This window comes from Chiloscyllium plagiosum, chromosome 3 (assembly GCF_004010195.1).
Source record: "Chiloscyllium plagiosum isolate BGI_BamShark_2017 chromosome 3, ASM401019v2, whole genome shotgun sequence".
Taxonomy (NCBI): domain Eukaryota; kingdom Metazoa; phylum Chordata; class Chondrichthyes; order Orectolobiformes; family Hemiscylliidae; genus Chiloscyllium; species Chiloscyllium plagiosum.
In genome coordinates, this window is record NC_057712.1 from 13,075,192 (window position 1) to 13,091,683 (window position 16,492).

Consider the following 16,492-nt stretch of genomic DNA (forward strand, 5'->3'; position numbering starts at 1 on the left):
CTATGTTGCTGGATGTGGCACCGGCTTTGGTAGGTTAGTGGAGGAAGGCTGAATTTTCTTGGTCTGCCAGGTCAGTGCTCAGGATTCATGGCAGAAGTAGCGGAATGAAGAGAGACTCTCTTTCAGTTATATTGTTTAATTCTTCAACTATTCAAAATGGCGCCAAAGTATAGTGACAGTTGAAGCTTTGCATGTACTTCACTGCGTTACTCACTATAAAATACAAGTGACAATTAATCATTTAATTCTATTCAGTGTTAAAACAACATTTGGGTCAATTGGCTTGTCTACTGAATAACAGGTCAGGCAGAGGTGAGTGGGGATGGGGATCTGATCCATTTTGAGTCAGCTGATCATTGCAAAGCAATAGTAGGGACATTTCAGTAAGCTCCAGTATCCAAAGACCAAATGGAAAATTAGCCAGCATTTCTGCTGTCCGACCGGTATCGGAAGTCTGTAATAGAGATCACCAGTGGAGTGCAAGATCCAATTCATTTTTCATGACCCCTTACTTGAATGACATCACTGTCAAAGCTCGCATAAACAGAATGGTTATTTTATCGAGATGCCGAGAGAGACTGGCGGGACCTGAATAAATGTCCATCAACCAAGAGTCAACTGTCAGTGGAGAAGAGGAAAGAAAGATCAAAGAGAAAATTGACAAACTTCCTGATGTGAACTGATCAATTCTTCCTTCCCCCAAGCACCAGCACAACATCAACCCTGATAGAATAACATTGAATGCAAATGTCAATAGATGAGGAGCTGGAAAAGCACAGCAGGTCAGACAGCATCTGAAGAGCAAGAAACGTTGGCCTGAAACGTTGAGAGTGACAGAAATATTGGAAGCAGACAGTTTGATTCAACACTGAAATATATTGGGTGCCAGAGTTGTTCATTTTCCATTGTCAGTGCTTCTCAAAAAAAAGGTGTCATCCAGTAAAGGTAATGTTAGTCATTCAGGCAGCTCCTGAACATCACCTGGTTTCAGACTTTGCGTGAATCCTTGGATTTCTCCACCCCAGAAGGTTTTAATGGAATGTATTCGTGAATGAGAATTTGATCTCTCAAGGAATCAAGGGAAATGGGAGTGAGGGAGGAAGGAAAAATGATGTTCTGGTGAAAGCTCTGCCTTGATCACATGGATCGCTGGAGCACACTCAAGAGGCTTGCTCCTGCTCCTATTCCAGTTTTATTCCAGTTCAGATTGAGTTTGGAGGAGACTTAGTCACAGATTAGGCGAACATGAGGATTGCAGAGAGTGTGGCACTGGAAAAATACAGCAGGTCAGGCAGCATCCAAGGAGGCGGAAAATCAAGCCAGGGCTTTTGCCCGAAATGTCGATTTTCCTGCTCCTCAGATGCTGCCTGACCTGCTGTGCTTTTCCAGCACCACACTCCGATTCGGCCCATAGATTAGCTTGCCGAGTGCAGTTTTCTGTCAGAAGCGCTGAAAATAAAATAAACTGCCTTTTGATGTATTACATCTCATAGACGGCCAATCAGTTATACCAATAAGAAAAATGCTCATGATATCACTACTGTATCATAGCTTGTGTTGTGATAGTGTAAAAATCTTATTTGCCGCCTTCCTTGGAATTTCATGAAGCATGGCACACCTAATTACTTAAAGTTAGCGCAGACACTGATGTGCTTGAGAATGTAATCATAGAATACCTACAGTGCAGATAGAGGCCATTTGACCCATTGAGTCTGCATTGACCCTCCAAGGAGCATCCCACCCAGACCCATAACCTGTAACCCCACATTAACCATGACTAATCCACCTAGCCTGCACATCTTTGGACTGTTGGGGGGAAACCAGAGCACCCGATAGAAACACATGCAGACACTGGGAGAATGTGCACAATCCACACTGATTCCCAATGCTGGAATCCAGCCCAGGTCCCTGGCGATGTGAGACAGCAGTACTGACCACTGAGCCACCATACAACCCCAGACTCGACTTGATTGGATCAAACCAAGAACCTTCAAAAAGCTGACATTGTTCTTTCGTTGGAGCCTGTTTGTGTTTACCATTGATCCACCGTAATGTTAACAAATAATAGCTCGGTGTTATAAATACCTATTAGATTCTTCACCATCATGATAACCATGCCCAATTTCTTATGATATGAGGGCTAACATAAGTATTGCTGCAGTCAACAAAAGTACCCTGCTAGAAACAAAATCACATCATGCTTAGCAACAATAAGCATCTATCAAAAAAGAATCTTTATGGTAGATATTTGGAAAAATAATTTAAGACCAACCAACCAACAGCATAGTTTTCTGTGAGTATAGATAGCTGTATAAATGTGCAGGTAAGACACTAGAATCTTAGAGATGTACAGCAAAGAAACAGACCTTTAGGTCCAACTCGTCCATGCCGACCTGATATTCTAATTAATCTCGACTCATTTGCCAGCACTTGGCCCATATATCTCTAAACCCTTCCTATTCATATATGCATCTGGATGCCTTTTAAATGTTGTAATTGTACAAGCCTCCATCACTCCCTCTGGCAGCTCATTCCATACATGCACCACCGTCTGTATGAAAACATTGCCCCTTAGGTCACTTTCAAATCTTTCCCCTCTCACCCTAAACCTATGCCCTCTAGTTCTCGACTCCCCCACCCCAGGGGAAAGACCTTGTCTATTTACCCTATCCATTCCCTCATGATTTTACAAAACTCTATAAGGTCACCCATCAGCTTTTGATGCTCCAGGGAAACACAGCTCCAACCGATTCAACCTCTCCCTATAGCTCAAACCCTCCAACCATGGCAATAGCCTTGGAAATCTTTTCTGAACCCTTTCAAGTTTCACAACATCTTTCCTATAGGACAGAGACCAGAATTGCTCACAATATTCCAAAAGTGGCCTAACCAATGTCCTGTACAGCTGCAACACGACCTCCCAACTCCTGTACTCAATACTCTGACCAATAAAGGAAAGCATACCAAATACCTCCTTCACTATCCTATCTACCTGCGCCTCCACTTTCAAGGAGCTACAACCCTGCACTCCAAGGTCCCTGTTCGGCAACACTCCCTAGGACCTTACCATTAAATGCTAAGTCCTGCCCTGATTTGCCTTTCCAAAATTGACAAGTAAGAAGAGAGAACTAACTTCTCTGAATAAAATATGTATCTTGCAAGACATAGGAAATGGCTAAGTTAGTCTTAATTAACAATTTTAAAAATCTGAAGTTACAAATACAAATTACTAAAAATTAAGAGTGACACAATGAGCACTCTACCCCTTCTCTCTTTGAGAAAAGTTAAACCAAGCTGAGATCCTGATCATGTGATTTAAAGAAAAATAAGTTAAAGGGTCCTAAAAGCGCAATAACATGCTGCTTTAAAATACTAAAAATAAGTGGTTTTATACATTAAGGAGGCTTATCAGTATCCAGAATTCTACCGGGAGGAAGAAACTGTTATGATAGATTTTGCAAATCTTAAAGGACTAACAGTGTAATGGGACAAAGGACAGTGGGCAAGCAAAAAACCTGATCTGACAATACTCAATTCCACTTTCCCCACTATCTCATTATCCTTGATTCCCTTGCTGGTTAAAAACATTTTTTTTCCTTTTATTATTCCTCCATTGACGAGATGAGAATTTTGTTGGCTTAGCCAGCCTTTTCTTGCCCATCCCTAATTGCCCAGAGGGCAGTTCAGGGTCAACCACATTGCTTTGGGTCTGGAGTCACATGTGGGCCAGACCAGGGGAGAATGAAAGATTTCCTCTCCTAAAGAGAATGTGTGAACTATATGGGTTTTTCTGACAATTGACAATGGATTCATGGTCATCATTGTCCTCTTAATTCCTTTGGGGTGGCACGGTGGCTCAGTGGTTTAGCACTGCTGCCTCACAGCACCAGGGTCCCAGGTTCAATTCCAGCCTCGGGTGACTGTCTGTGTGGAGTTTGCACATTCTCCCCTTGTCTACGTCAGTTTCCTTCGGGTGATCTTCGGTTTCCTCCCACAGTCCAAAGATGTGCAGGTTAGGTGAATTGGCCATGCTAAATTGTCCATAGTGTTAGGTGCATTAGTCAGAGGGAAAAGGAGCTGGGTGGGTTACTCTTCGGAGGATCAGTGTGGACTTGTTGGGCTGAAGGGAATCTAATCTAATCATGCTTTGTGAATCGAGGACTAGAGGGAATCAGGTTAAGGTTAGAGGGGAAAAAAATAAAAGGGAACTTGAGAGGCAGCGTTTTTACACATAGGGTGGTACGCATATGGAATGAGCTGCCAGCGCAAGAGGTGGGTACATTAACAACATTTAAAAGGTATTTGGACAAATACATGAATAGGAAAGGTTTAGAAGGATATGAGCCAAGTACAGGGAAATGGGGTTAGCGTAGATGGATATTTCAGTTGGCATGGACCAGTTTGGAGCCAAAGGACCTGTCTCCATGCTGTAGGACTCAGTGACTCTATAACAAAGAGAAATAAAGGTAAAAAGAAGGAAAGAGGGAAAAGTAAAATATAAGAAATGCAAAACCAGCAGCTGAGCTATCACAATGCCCGGAGAAGATCACATCCTCATCAATTCTCCACATTTTCCATTGTTTAACGATTTAACAAAACAGCAAGTGTGGCCATCACTGACACAATGAGCTCTATTTAAATTTGAATTGGATTTCAGAGCAGATATTGTCTACAATATACCACAGTTGACTGACAAACTATTTGAAGGCATGTGTACATGTGGAAAGTGATCCATATCACATAGTCATCCCACTATCCATGTTCAAACTGTCTTGCCAAATGTATGGGACAAACTATCAAATCAATGACCATTAACTGTTGAGCAATACAAGAAGATTTTAGCAGTGCATTACTGATTTTAGTGTGACCCCTGATGGAGATGGGATCACTGTGCCCAGAACGACTTATTCTCAGAAGGTAAGTGTAGAAATACTAACAACCAAGTGTTCAATCATTTCCGCCACAGGACATTCTTCTTCAAAGACAGAAGGGAAGGAAAGAAGTAAATGATGACTGAGCAGGCAAAGAACTGCAAAAGTTTTCAGTGATACTGAGTGACAGCATTGAGAATCAAGACAACCAAGTTGTCAAACATGTTCAATAGAGAGTAAAGTGAACTTTTCCAAATGAATATAGATGACCAGATCAGGATGAGTCTCATATATCCATTTCATGTTATGTATTAAGTACATCTATCATATTTTAATTAATGTTGCACATTATCAATAAGTTCTCATATAATTGTGCTGATCGACAGAGAATATTATTATGTATGAAAATTACCACCACCCATCAGGAGCAAATAAACTATGCAAAGTATGCACTCATTGTTGAAATGGCTGCATTGCTTCCAATTCCCTGGATACTGTAAAGGTCCCAACAGATTTAAAAATCTAAAATGTACCTTCACTGTACATGAAAAGAGGCAGAAAGCAGAAAACCATAAGCAAAGTGGTCTGACATTTCTCAGTAAAAATTGCTAGAATCCATTAATAAGGATTAGTGACAACATGTTTAGAAAAATCATAATGTAACCAAGCTGTGTCAAAATGATTTTGGGGAATGGGAATCATGTTTGACAAATCATTAGAGTTCTTTGAGAACGTAAAAGCAGAATAAAGATAATTTATATAGAAATCAAAAAGGTATTCAATAAGCATTTTTAAAAAATTTGTTCATGAGATGTGGGTATCGCTGGTTAAGCCAACATTTTTTGCCCTAATTATCTACAAACCTTCTAAGAGGCGATTACTTGCTAATGGGTCTGGAGTGACATACAGGCCAGATGGGCAAGGACGGCAGAGTTCATCCCCTAAAGGACAATAGTGAACAAAACGTGTTTTTATACCAGTCGACAGTGTTTACATAGTGCCATTAGGCTAGCTTTTAATTCCAGATTCTATTGAATTCAAACTTCACCACTGGCATGGTTTGAAATTCATGTCCCCAGAACATTAGCCTGGGTTTCTGGTGTACTAGCCCAATGACATTACCATTACACCATCACCATCCCTTGATAAAAGGTTGTTGTATAAGGCAGGAGCTCATGTTGGTAGCAATTACAAGTTTTGATGATTTATGATTGGCTGATTGATTGATCGATTTACTTTTGTCGTATGTACCAAGAAACCGTGCAAACTGTTGTTTTGCGTGCTATACAGACGCATTGTACCATACAAAGTACATCAGGGTTGCAGAACAGAGTACAGAATACAGAGAGATCTGTTTAAAAGTCTGTTTAAAATGGGGAAGAAACTGTTCTTGGATCTATTTCAAACTTTGATATCTTCTGCCTGACGAGAGAGGGTTGAAGAGAATATAACTATGGTGGGAAGGATCTTTGATTGTGTTGGTTGCTTTCCTGAGACAGGAAGAAGTACAGGGTAACCTTGATTATCCAAACGACACGAGCGGGGAGTATTTTACTTGGATAATCGAATGTTCAGATAATCAAATGTCCGGACAATACAGTTTTCCCAAGCATCGGGACCTTGAGATCTTATTCAATAAGCCTAACTTTGGATAATCGATGTTCAGATAACTGAGGTTATACTGTATAGATGGAACCAATGGATAGAAGGCTGGTTTGTGTGGTGGACTGTGTTGTGTTCACATTCTCTAGAGTTTCTTGTAGTATTGGGAAGAGCGTACCACGCTGTGATGCACCCAAACAGGATGCGTCCTATAGTACATCGATAAAAGTTGGTCAGAGGACTAATGTTTCTGATGAGAAACAGAGAATAGGGAAAAGTGGCTTATTTTCAAGTTGGCACATTGTAACTGTAGGGATTGTTACAATGTACCAGCGTCTCAACTAATTATGATCTATATTAGTAACTTGGTTGAAACGATCGAATCCATTGTAGCCAAATGTGATGATTGTACAAACTTAGGTACAAAAGCAAATTATGAGTATAGACATAGTCTTCAAAGGAACATAGATTAGCTGAGCAAGTGCAAAAGTATATGGTCTTCAGATTTGCAGGAAAGAAAAGCAGAATATTATTTGAATGGAGAGAGATTGCAGAATGACAGAGTACAAGAGTGCTGAGCATCCTTGGGCCTGGATTGCAAAACAATCGCATGCAGATAAAGCAAGTCATTTGGAGAGGCAAAGGGAATATTGCTCGTTACTGTAAGAGGAATGGGATATAAAAATAGGAACATCTTGCGAAAATGTTGTAGGCCATTGGCAAGATTGTTGCTGGAGTGTGGTACACAATTCTGGCCTTCTTAGTTAAAAAAGAATATACTTGCACTGGAAGCAGTTCAGGAAAGACTCACTGGGCTGAATTCTGAGCTGAAGGAGTTATCTTTTGAAGAAAGGCTGAACATATTGGACTTTTACTGTTGGAGTTTAAAAGAATAAAAGATGATCTTACCTGAATCACATAAGATTCTGAGACATTTGACAGAGATTGACGCCGATAGGGGAAATTGAAAACTTGGAAGTTTTAAAAATAAAAGTCCTCCCATTTAAGATGGAGTTGAAGAGGCATTTCTTTCTCATTGGATTGTTAGTTTCGGAATTTGCTTCAATTGGGAGTGGTGGAAACTTGGGCATTGACTATGTTAAGTAAAAGTGAGAGGCAGATTTTTGACTACAAGGAGGCCAATAGTGAAGGGGAATGGGAAAGAAAGTGGAGCTAAAATCTCAGTCAGATCCACTGTAACCTTATTAAATGGTGCAGCAGGTTCCCAATGGGCTGAGTGGTCTATACTGACACCAATTTGATATAATTTTATTAATGTGGCACAGAAATTAACCACAAGAGTCTTTTCCAACATTTAAAAAAAAAATTGTCATACTGTTTGCTCAAGTTCTGGCAGCACTTCAAGTCTAGAATTGATAAGAGTCATGATTTGGAGATGCCGATGTTGGACTGGGGTGTACAAAGTTAAAAATCACACAACACCAGGTTATAGTCCAACAGGTTTAATTGGAAGCACTAGTTTTCAGAGCACTGCTCCTTCATCAAGTACACTCCACAACCACCTGATGAAGGAGCAGCGCTCCAAAAGCTAGTGCTTCCAATTAAGCTTGTTGGACTATAACCTGGTGTTGTGTGATTTTTCACTTTAGAATTGATGGTGACTTTGATGGACCCACTACAAGTATTCCAACTCTCCTCGTGGTCTTAATGTGCACCATTACAACAATACTGACCGCTTTAGTTTATACTTCAAGCCCATGCTTGTGTTTCCTTAATCCCTTTCAGCCCAGTTTCAATGTAAAGAACTTCAGTGGAGCAGATTGGTGCAGATAATGCTGCACAGATCCATTCAATCATCAAAAAATTGTTCCTGCAATTTCAGTAGTAACTGTGACTTAAAAGAAAAATTGATATAGATGGTCCTATATCAATGGTTGAATATAAGAGGGAGAAAATGAGAGTCAGGGTCTGAGGAGGGAGTGCACAGTTCTCTTCTGGCTAATATCTACTCTAGCATTCTCAAATCCAAGTAACAAACAAAGCATTTTTGCCAGAACAGCTGCCCTTGAAATGTTTGTGTGGGACTGTCCTTGGAATATTCTACTTGACTTCTATGTTGTATACCTCACTTAATGTCAAGCACAGTTCCTTTCTTAAATGTTGAGGAGGTAAAGGAGAGTAAAATATCCAGAAGACAGACAAGAAGAAAGACTTTCAGCAAGACAGCAAGAAAGAGTTCGAAGGGGATCATAAACACGCAGGTACAGATATTGAAAGAATGAGATTAATATAGAAAATGGATAAAGAGAGGGACATAAATACATTGATGGAGGCAGAAAGAATTAATTACCACAAATGAGTGGAATCACAGTTATAGGAAGAGAAAGCCAGAGTAAAATAAACTCTCTGTGAGTAAAGTGAAATGAATTAGTCTTTATAACAGGGCTGCATCAAGAGACAGACACTCACAAGAAGCATACACTAGAGGAGCAGAGTTAAGTCAGACACCCCCCCTGAGCCTATTTCACAATTCACACCACACTATGTTTATAGTCCAACTGCTTGCTACCTGATGAAGGAGCAGCACTCAGAAAGTTTGTATTTTTAAAACAAACCTGTTGGACTATAACCTGGGTTTGTGTGATTTTTAACTTTGTCCACCGCAGTCCAATACCGACACCTCCACATCATATTTCACAGTTGGTAAAGTCATAGCTGGTCCTCAACCACAGATCTGCTTTCCTGTTCATTCTCCATATTCTTTGATTTCTTGGAGTCCAAACATCTATTGACTTCAGCGTGTATCTCACAGCGTTCAAAGAGCTCGTCTCTTCATTCTTCAAAATTCCACTGGCTATAGATTCACTCTACTCAATCTTTCCTCATTGATGATGTATAAAACACGTAACCTGAAAAGATTAGCATGAACACTTTATATAGACTCCACGTGCTGTATGAAGGACCTTTTGTCTGATAATATCCAAATACTCTGTTTTTATATTTTTTCTGTATTTTTATTTATGAACTGAAATAGATAAGGACCTTTTTTAAAAACCAAGGACTACTGAAGATTAACAACAATATTTAAAAGCAAGTAATCTGACACTCATTATAAGCACTGTTTACACTTAACCAAGCAATAATTAAAGCGCAGTTTTCAGACTAGCTGGAGCCAAGGACTGAGCGCCAATAGAGATTCAGTCGGCAACAAATAGCTGATTGGTCTGTGAACTAGTGACTAGTTATTGAATATGAAGGCCTCCTTATTGCCAACAACTGTGATTGGTTCCCGGGTAGCTGAACAGCTTGGGCTGTGAATGAGATTGTCAGAAGCCATCGGATTTCAGCAAGGCCAGAAGCTGATTGTGTTTCCTACAATAGGAGTTACTTTAAACTTGAAGAGTGCCCATTTATTTTCCTTCAGCAGTTGCTGTAAGCTGTAACTTTTATTGAATGAGTCAGGTGCATTTGAAAAACACAAAATAGCTATGCCATGCCTCTTACAAACCAATGCAAGTATCCAGTGAAGGAGGACTGAGAAACAGCACAGGACCCATCACAGCAGATACTGTGAATATTAGCAATTCCAAAGGAACTGAGGGCAATGCTGCTAAGTTTGCAAATAACACAAAGATAGGTGGAGGGATAGGTCATGTTGAGGGGGCCACTAAAGGACTTGGGTCAGGTGAGGAGAGTGGAGATGGAATACAACATGGGAAATTGTGAGGTTATGCACTTTGGTAGAAAGATTACAGGCATTGACTATTTTCTAAATGGGGAAAGGCTTTGGAAATCTGAAGTACAAAGAGACTTAGGAGTCCCAGTTCAGGATACTGTTAAGGTTGACATGCAGGTTCAATTGGCAATGGGGAAGGCAACTGCAATGTTGGCATTCACTTCAAGAGGGCTAGAATACAAGTGCAGAGATTTACTGCTGAGGCTGTTTAAGGGTCTGACCAGACCTCATTTGGAATATTGTGAGCAGTTTTGGGTCCCGTATCTAAAGGAGGATGTGCTGGTATTGGATGGGGTTGAGATGGGGTTTACAAGAACGATCCCATGGATGAAGGGTTTGTCATATGAGGAGTAATTGAGGACTCTGGGTCTATACTCAATCCAATTTAAAAGAATGAGGAGGCATCTCATTGAAGGTAAAAACAATGACTGCAGATGCTGGAAACCAGATTCTGGATTAGTGGGGCTGGAAAAGCACAGCAATTCAGGCAGCATCCGAGGAGCAGTAAAATCGAAGTTTCAGGCAAAAGCCCTGTATTCCTGATGAATACAGGGAATATTCATCAGCCCCACTAATCCAGGCATCTCATTGAAACCTATGGAATACCGAGAGGCTTGGACAGAGTGGATGCAGAGATGATGTTTCTCTTACTGAGAGAGACTACAAGTTTAGATTGAAGGGACAATCCTTTTGAGCTGAGATGAGGAGAAATTCCTTCAACCAAAGGATGGTGAATCTGTGAATTTTTTTTTTTGCTTCAAAAGATTGTGAAGGCGAAATCATTATGTGTATTTAAAATGGAGTTAGATAGGTTCTTAATTAGTAAGTGGATCAAAGGTTGTGGAGAGAAAACATGGGAATTAATTTGAGAAACAGATCAGCCATGATAGAATGGTGGAATAGACCTGATGGACCAAATGGCCTAACTCTGTTGCTCTATCTTATGGAATAGAGATGGCTGAGCTGTATTCTCAATGTTCCCTCCAACCATAATACCCTTTTTATTTCATGCGTGTGTGTACATGTGTATAAGGAGTTAGAAATTTAATTGGTGGAGTCATATCCTAATCACTTACAATTGTTCACCTGTAGATAGAGCCTATATTGTTGTAATAAATAGTGATTCTTGTTTCCTGTCCATTCTTTCTGTCAACCATGGTCCAAAAGTTGGATAAATTGGGGAATTATGTTTATTTTTAATAAATCAGTAACATTTGTGGTCAATCCCCATGGTGTTTTAAAGAGGGACAGTGCTGCATTGATGGAGAGGGGCGATCAGTTTAGTTACTGCAAGTGTCAACTCCTTCTCCTTTTCGGTACCTTGCGCTAACCTCTGACAATTTTAGCATCCAACCAACCTTGGCCAGCCTAGAAACATTTCAGAAGCTAATATTTACTGGGAAGATCCTGCCCATATTTCAGTAGGCGTTCTAATTATTTTAAAAATCTCTTTTAGGTCAACTCTTCAGCCTTCTTTTTTCTAAGGAATAGAGCCACAGCTCATTCAGTTTTATCTGGTAAGTAAGTCTTTTCAATTCCATTGTCATCCATGTGAATCTTTCTGTTCAGTTCCGTCTCCAGTGCCTCTATATTCTCTTATCATTATAGGCCGGAACTCTAGCTGGATTTATTGGGATCACCAAGGCAGGCAGTGTGGAGGTGTAATGATGGGTGATGTGGGGGCAAGTGCTCTGTCCATTGTTTGACCACCTCTGCTGGCCCTCCTGTTTCTTCCTATTTTGGTCACTTGTTCTGTTCCGTATGTCAAATGGAGACCCTCTCAGTCTGGTACTTATCACTGCTACTTTCTCAAATTCCCATCACCCTGTCAATGCCGCCCACTCTGTTTGTATTTTTAACCTATTTTCTAATCAATTAGTAATTACACACCTCCAGAGCAGCTGAGACTTGAACCTCCCGGTCCAGAGGTAGGGACACTAGCGCTGCACCACAAAAACCCTCCCACTGACTTTCTTTTCTTTCCCCAGACTGAGAAGGCACTCTGATTCTCCTGTTTATTTCTTTCTCACTACCACTGCACAGCCGATATTTCCTGCGCATCGCCCATGGCTGTGTGTGTGCAGTGAACAAGACACCGTTGTGTCAGAACTTTATTCTATAGTTTCCATCACCACCCCCGTGTGTCCAGTGAACCAATAACAAGCAAGGCCTGATAAGGCTTATGTGAAGAAAGTGTACGGGGAGGATGGGGGTTAAACCAAAGTAGAGATGGAGGGGGAAATAAAGCACTTCAGCCCCCACAAAGCCCATCTCTCCCTAAAACCTTTGACAGCATTGGTGGACATTGCGTGCCCCACTCACTTTCTTTCCTGGTTCCAGCAATGAATGTCGTTAGAAATAGGGGCAGACCAAAGAGAGGGCAGTTAATTGACCAGCAGCTCTCTGAGATAGGCATTCCTCGCAGATGAAAACAGATATTTCACCATAACTCAATTGATAAAATCAGCTCAGAGTTTCCCAGCCATGTGGACATAGGTGGGTTCATCTCCCACTTTTCATCTGGGGAGTAGGTCCATCATCCCAATGCAAAATCCCCTCTTTATCCCCATGGAGCTACAACAGCATATAGTATTCTCAGTATGAGCTGGACATATTAATTTTAAACAACTGGATGTTTTATTTAACTCATGATGTCAGGGAAGAAAGAAATTACACTTCACAGAATGAGAATATAGAAATCGGGTGCTGCGCCAGAAATTTAGATTAGATTAGATTACTTACAGTGTGGAAACAGGCCCTTCGGCCCAACAAGTCCACACTGACCCGCCAAAGCGTAACCCACCCAGACCCATTTCTCCTACATTTACCCCTTCACCTAACACTACGGGCAACTCAGCATGGCCAATTCACCTAACCTGCACATTTTTTGGACTGTGGGAGGAAACCGGAGCACCCAGAGGAAACCCACGCAGACACGGGGAGAATGTGCAAACTCCACACAGAGAGTCGCCTGAGGTGGGAATTGAACCCGGGTCTCTGGCGCTGTGAGGCAGCAGTGCTAACCACTGTGCCACCGTGCCGCCCAAGGCATAGAGTCATTGAGATGATACAACACGGAAACAGACCCCTGGGTCCAACTCGTCCATCCAAACCAGATGCCCTGAATTAATCTCATCCCATTGACCTCTAAATTCTTGCTAAAGGGGTTGAGTTTAAAAGCAGAGAGGTAATGTTACAGCTGTACAAGGTGCTGGTGAGGCCACACCTGGAGTACTGTGTGCAGATTTGGTCTCCTTACTTAAGTAGGGATGGACTGGCACTGGAAGTCGTGCAGAGGAGGTTCACTAGGTTGATTCCGGAATGGAGGAGAGGCTGAGTAGATTGGGATTGAATTCATTAGAATTCAAAAGAATGAGGGGGGAATCTTATAGAAACACATAAAATTATGAAGGGAATTGATAAAATAGAAATAGAGAGGATATTTCCACTGGTAGGTAAGACTAGGACAAAAGGGCATGGCCTCAAGATTAGAGGGACCAGGTTTAGAACTGAACTGAGAAGGAACTTCTTCACCCAGAGGATTGTTAACCTATGGAATTCCTTGCCCAGGGAAGTAGTTGACGCTATTTCAGTAATCGTTTTTAAAACTAAGGTAGATACTTTTTTGAAAAATAAAGGAATTAAGGGATATGATGAAAACACGGGTAAATGGAGCTGAGTCCACGAAAAGATTTAGATTACTTACAGTGTGGAAACAGGCCCTTCGGCCCAACAAGTGCACACCGACCCTCCGAACAGCAACCCACCCAGACCCATTCTCCTATATTTGCCCCTTCACCTGGCACTAAAGGCAATTTAGCATGGCCAATTCACCTAACCTGCACATTATTGGACTGTGGGAGGAAACCAGAGCACCCAGAGGAAACCCACGCAGACACGGGGAGAACGTGCAAACTCCACACAGTTTCCTGAGGCGGGAATTGAACATGGGTCTCTGGTGCTGTGAGGCAGCAGTGCTAACCACTGTGCCACCCATAAAAGATTAGCCATGATCTTATTGAGGGGAAGAGCAGTCTCGAAGGGCCAGATGGCCTACTCCTTCTCCTAGTACTTATGTTCTTTCTATTCAAACACCCATTCAGATGCCTTTTAAATGTTGTAATTGTACCAGCCTCCACCACTTCCTCTGGCAGCTTGTCTGAGGAAGATTGAATGAAAGCAGGTGCAATTAAATGGTTGATGGACTTTTTAAATAATAAGATGGTGATGAGCCAGATAGTGAAAGAATGCCAGCAACATGAAGTAGAAATCATAGGTTCAGAAAATTGTGTGGAATTTTCTGCTGTTCTGTATTGTGGGAAATTATGGCAAAATTGGACAAATCAGATCTTTGACGTCAAGGAACAAATTTTCAATTTTCTTGTTGAGAGTTAAATGTTGAATTCTGAATTGTACTAATGAGCAATGCCACAGGTAGGTGGGGTGGTAAAGAAGGTGTTTGGCACACTTGCCTTCTTGCTCAAAGCATTGAGTATAGGATTTGGGATGTCAAGTTGCAGTTGTACAGGACGTGGTGAGGCCATGTTTGGAGTACTATGTACAGTTCTGATTGCCCTGCTATAGGAAGGATATTATAAAGCAGGATAGAGTGCAGAAAAGATTTACAAGGATGTTACTGGGACTGGACGGTTTGCATTATAACAGGAGAAGCTGGATAAGCTGAGACTTTTTTCACTGGAGTGAAGGAGGTTGAGAAGTGACCTTATAAAGGTGTATAAAATCATGAGGGGCATAGATAAGATGAATAGCCAAGGTCTTTTCCCTAGGTTAGGAGAGTTCAAAGCTAGCAGGCATAATATTAAGGTGAGAGAAGAAACATTTAAAAAGGACATGAGGAGCAATCTTTTTACAGAGAGTGGTTCGTGTGTGGAATGAATGTCCAGAGAAAGTGGTGGATGCAGATACACAGTTACAACATATAAAAGGCAATTGGATAAGTACATGAATAGGAAAAAAGTTAAAAATCACACAACACCAGGTTATAGTCCTACAGGTTAGGCTAAATTTGTTTAATATTACATTCCATGACACTGTAATTCTGTTGCTATCAAGTCTGTGTCTTATGATTCTACTCCACAACCACCTGATGGAGGAGCAGGCTCCGAAAGCTAGTGTTTCCAAATAAACCTGTTGGACTATAGCCTGGTGTTGTGTGGTTTTTAACTTTGTACATCCCAGTCCAACACCAGCATCATGAATAGGAAAGGGACCTTGGAGGTATGTGTACATGAAACACAGAAAGCCAGAGCACAGGTGCAGCAGGTAATCAGGATTTTGATCAGTCGGGAATCAAAGATTTTTAGGAAAACACATATAAAGAGTATTGGATAAGTCAGGATCCTCTTGAATGACAGAGCTGGCTCAAGGAGCTGAATGGCCTACTCCTATTTCTTCTGATTTTATGGTTTGAAACCAGATGGTGCCAATTGCCAACATGAAAGTCCGAGCAGTTAGCTTCCCTCAGCTCAGTCTTCACTGCCATTCTCCTACATATTTCATGAACACCATTCTCTTCCACTCTTCGGCGTGATGGCTCAGTGGTTACCATTGCTGCCTCACAGTGCCAGGGACCTGGGTTTGATTCCACCTTCGGCCAACTGTCTCTATGGACATTCTTCTCGTGTCTGTGCGGGTTTCCTCCAGTACTCTGGTTTTCTCCCACCGTCCAGAAATGTACAGGCAAGGTGGATTAGCCATGGGAAATATAAGGAAGGGGGCTGGGTCTGGATGGGTTGCTTTTCACGAGGTTGGTGTGGACTCGCTGGGCCAAATGACCTGCTTCCACAGTGTTGAGAGTCTATGATTCATACATGCGATTCGGCATCACCAAACCACTAGCCTCTCTAATCATCATGGCTGCATTTGGAACAACTCTCACACTTCATCAATTCTTTGGGGCATTACTTTTGAGCTGAGGGTCACATGATTTGCTTGTTTTAGAACATAGATAGAACATAGAACAATACAGCACAGAACAGGCCCTTCGGCCCACGATGTTGTGCCGAACATTTGTCCTACCTTAAGCACCCATCCATGTACCTATCCAATTGCCACTTAAAGTTCGCCCATGATTCTGACTCTGCCACTCCCACAGGCAGTGCATTCCATGCCCCCACCTCTCTCTGGGTAAAGAACCTACCCCTGACATCACCCCTATACATTCTACCCTTCACCTTAAATTTATGTCCCCTTGTAACACTCTGTTGTACCCGGGAAAAATTTTCTGACTGTCTACTCTATCTATTCCTCTGATCATCTTATAAACCTCTATCAAGTCACCCCTCATCCTTCGCCGTTCCAA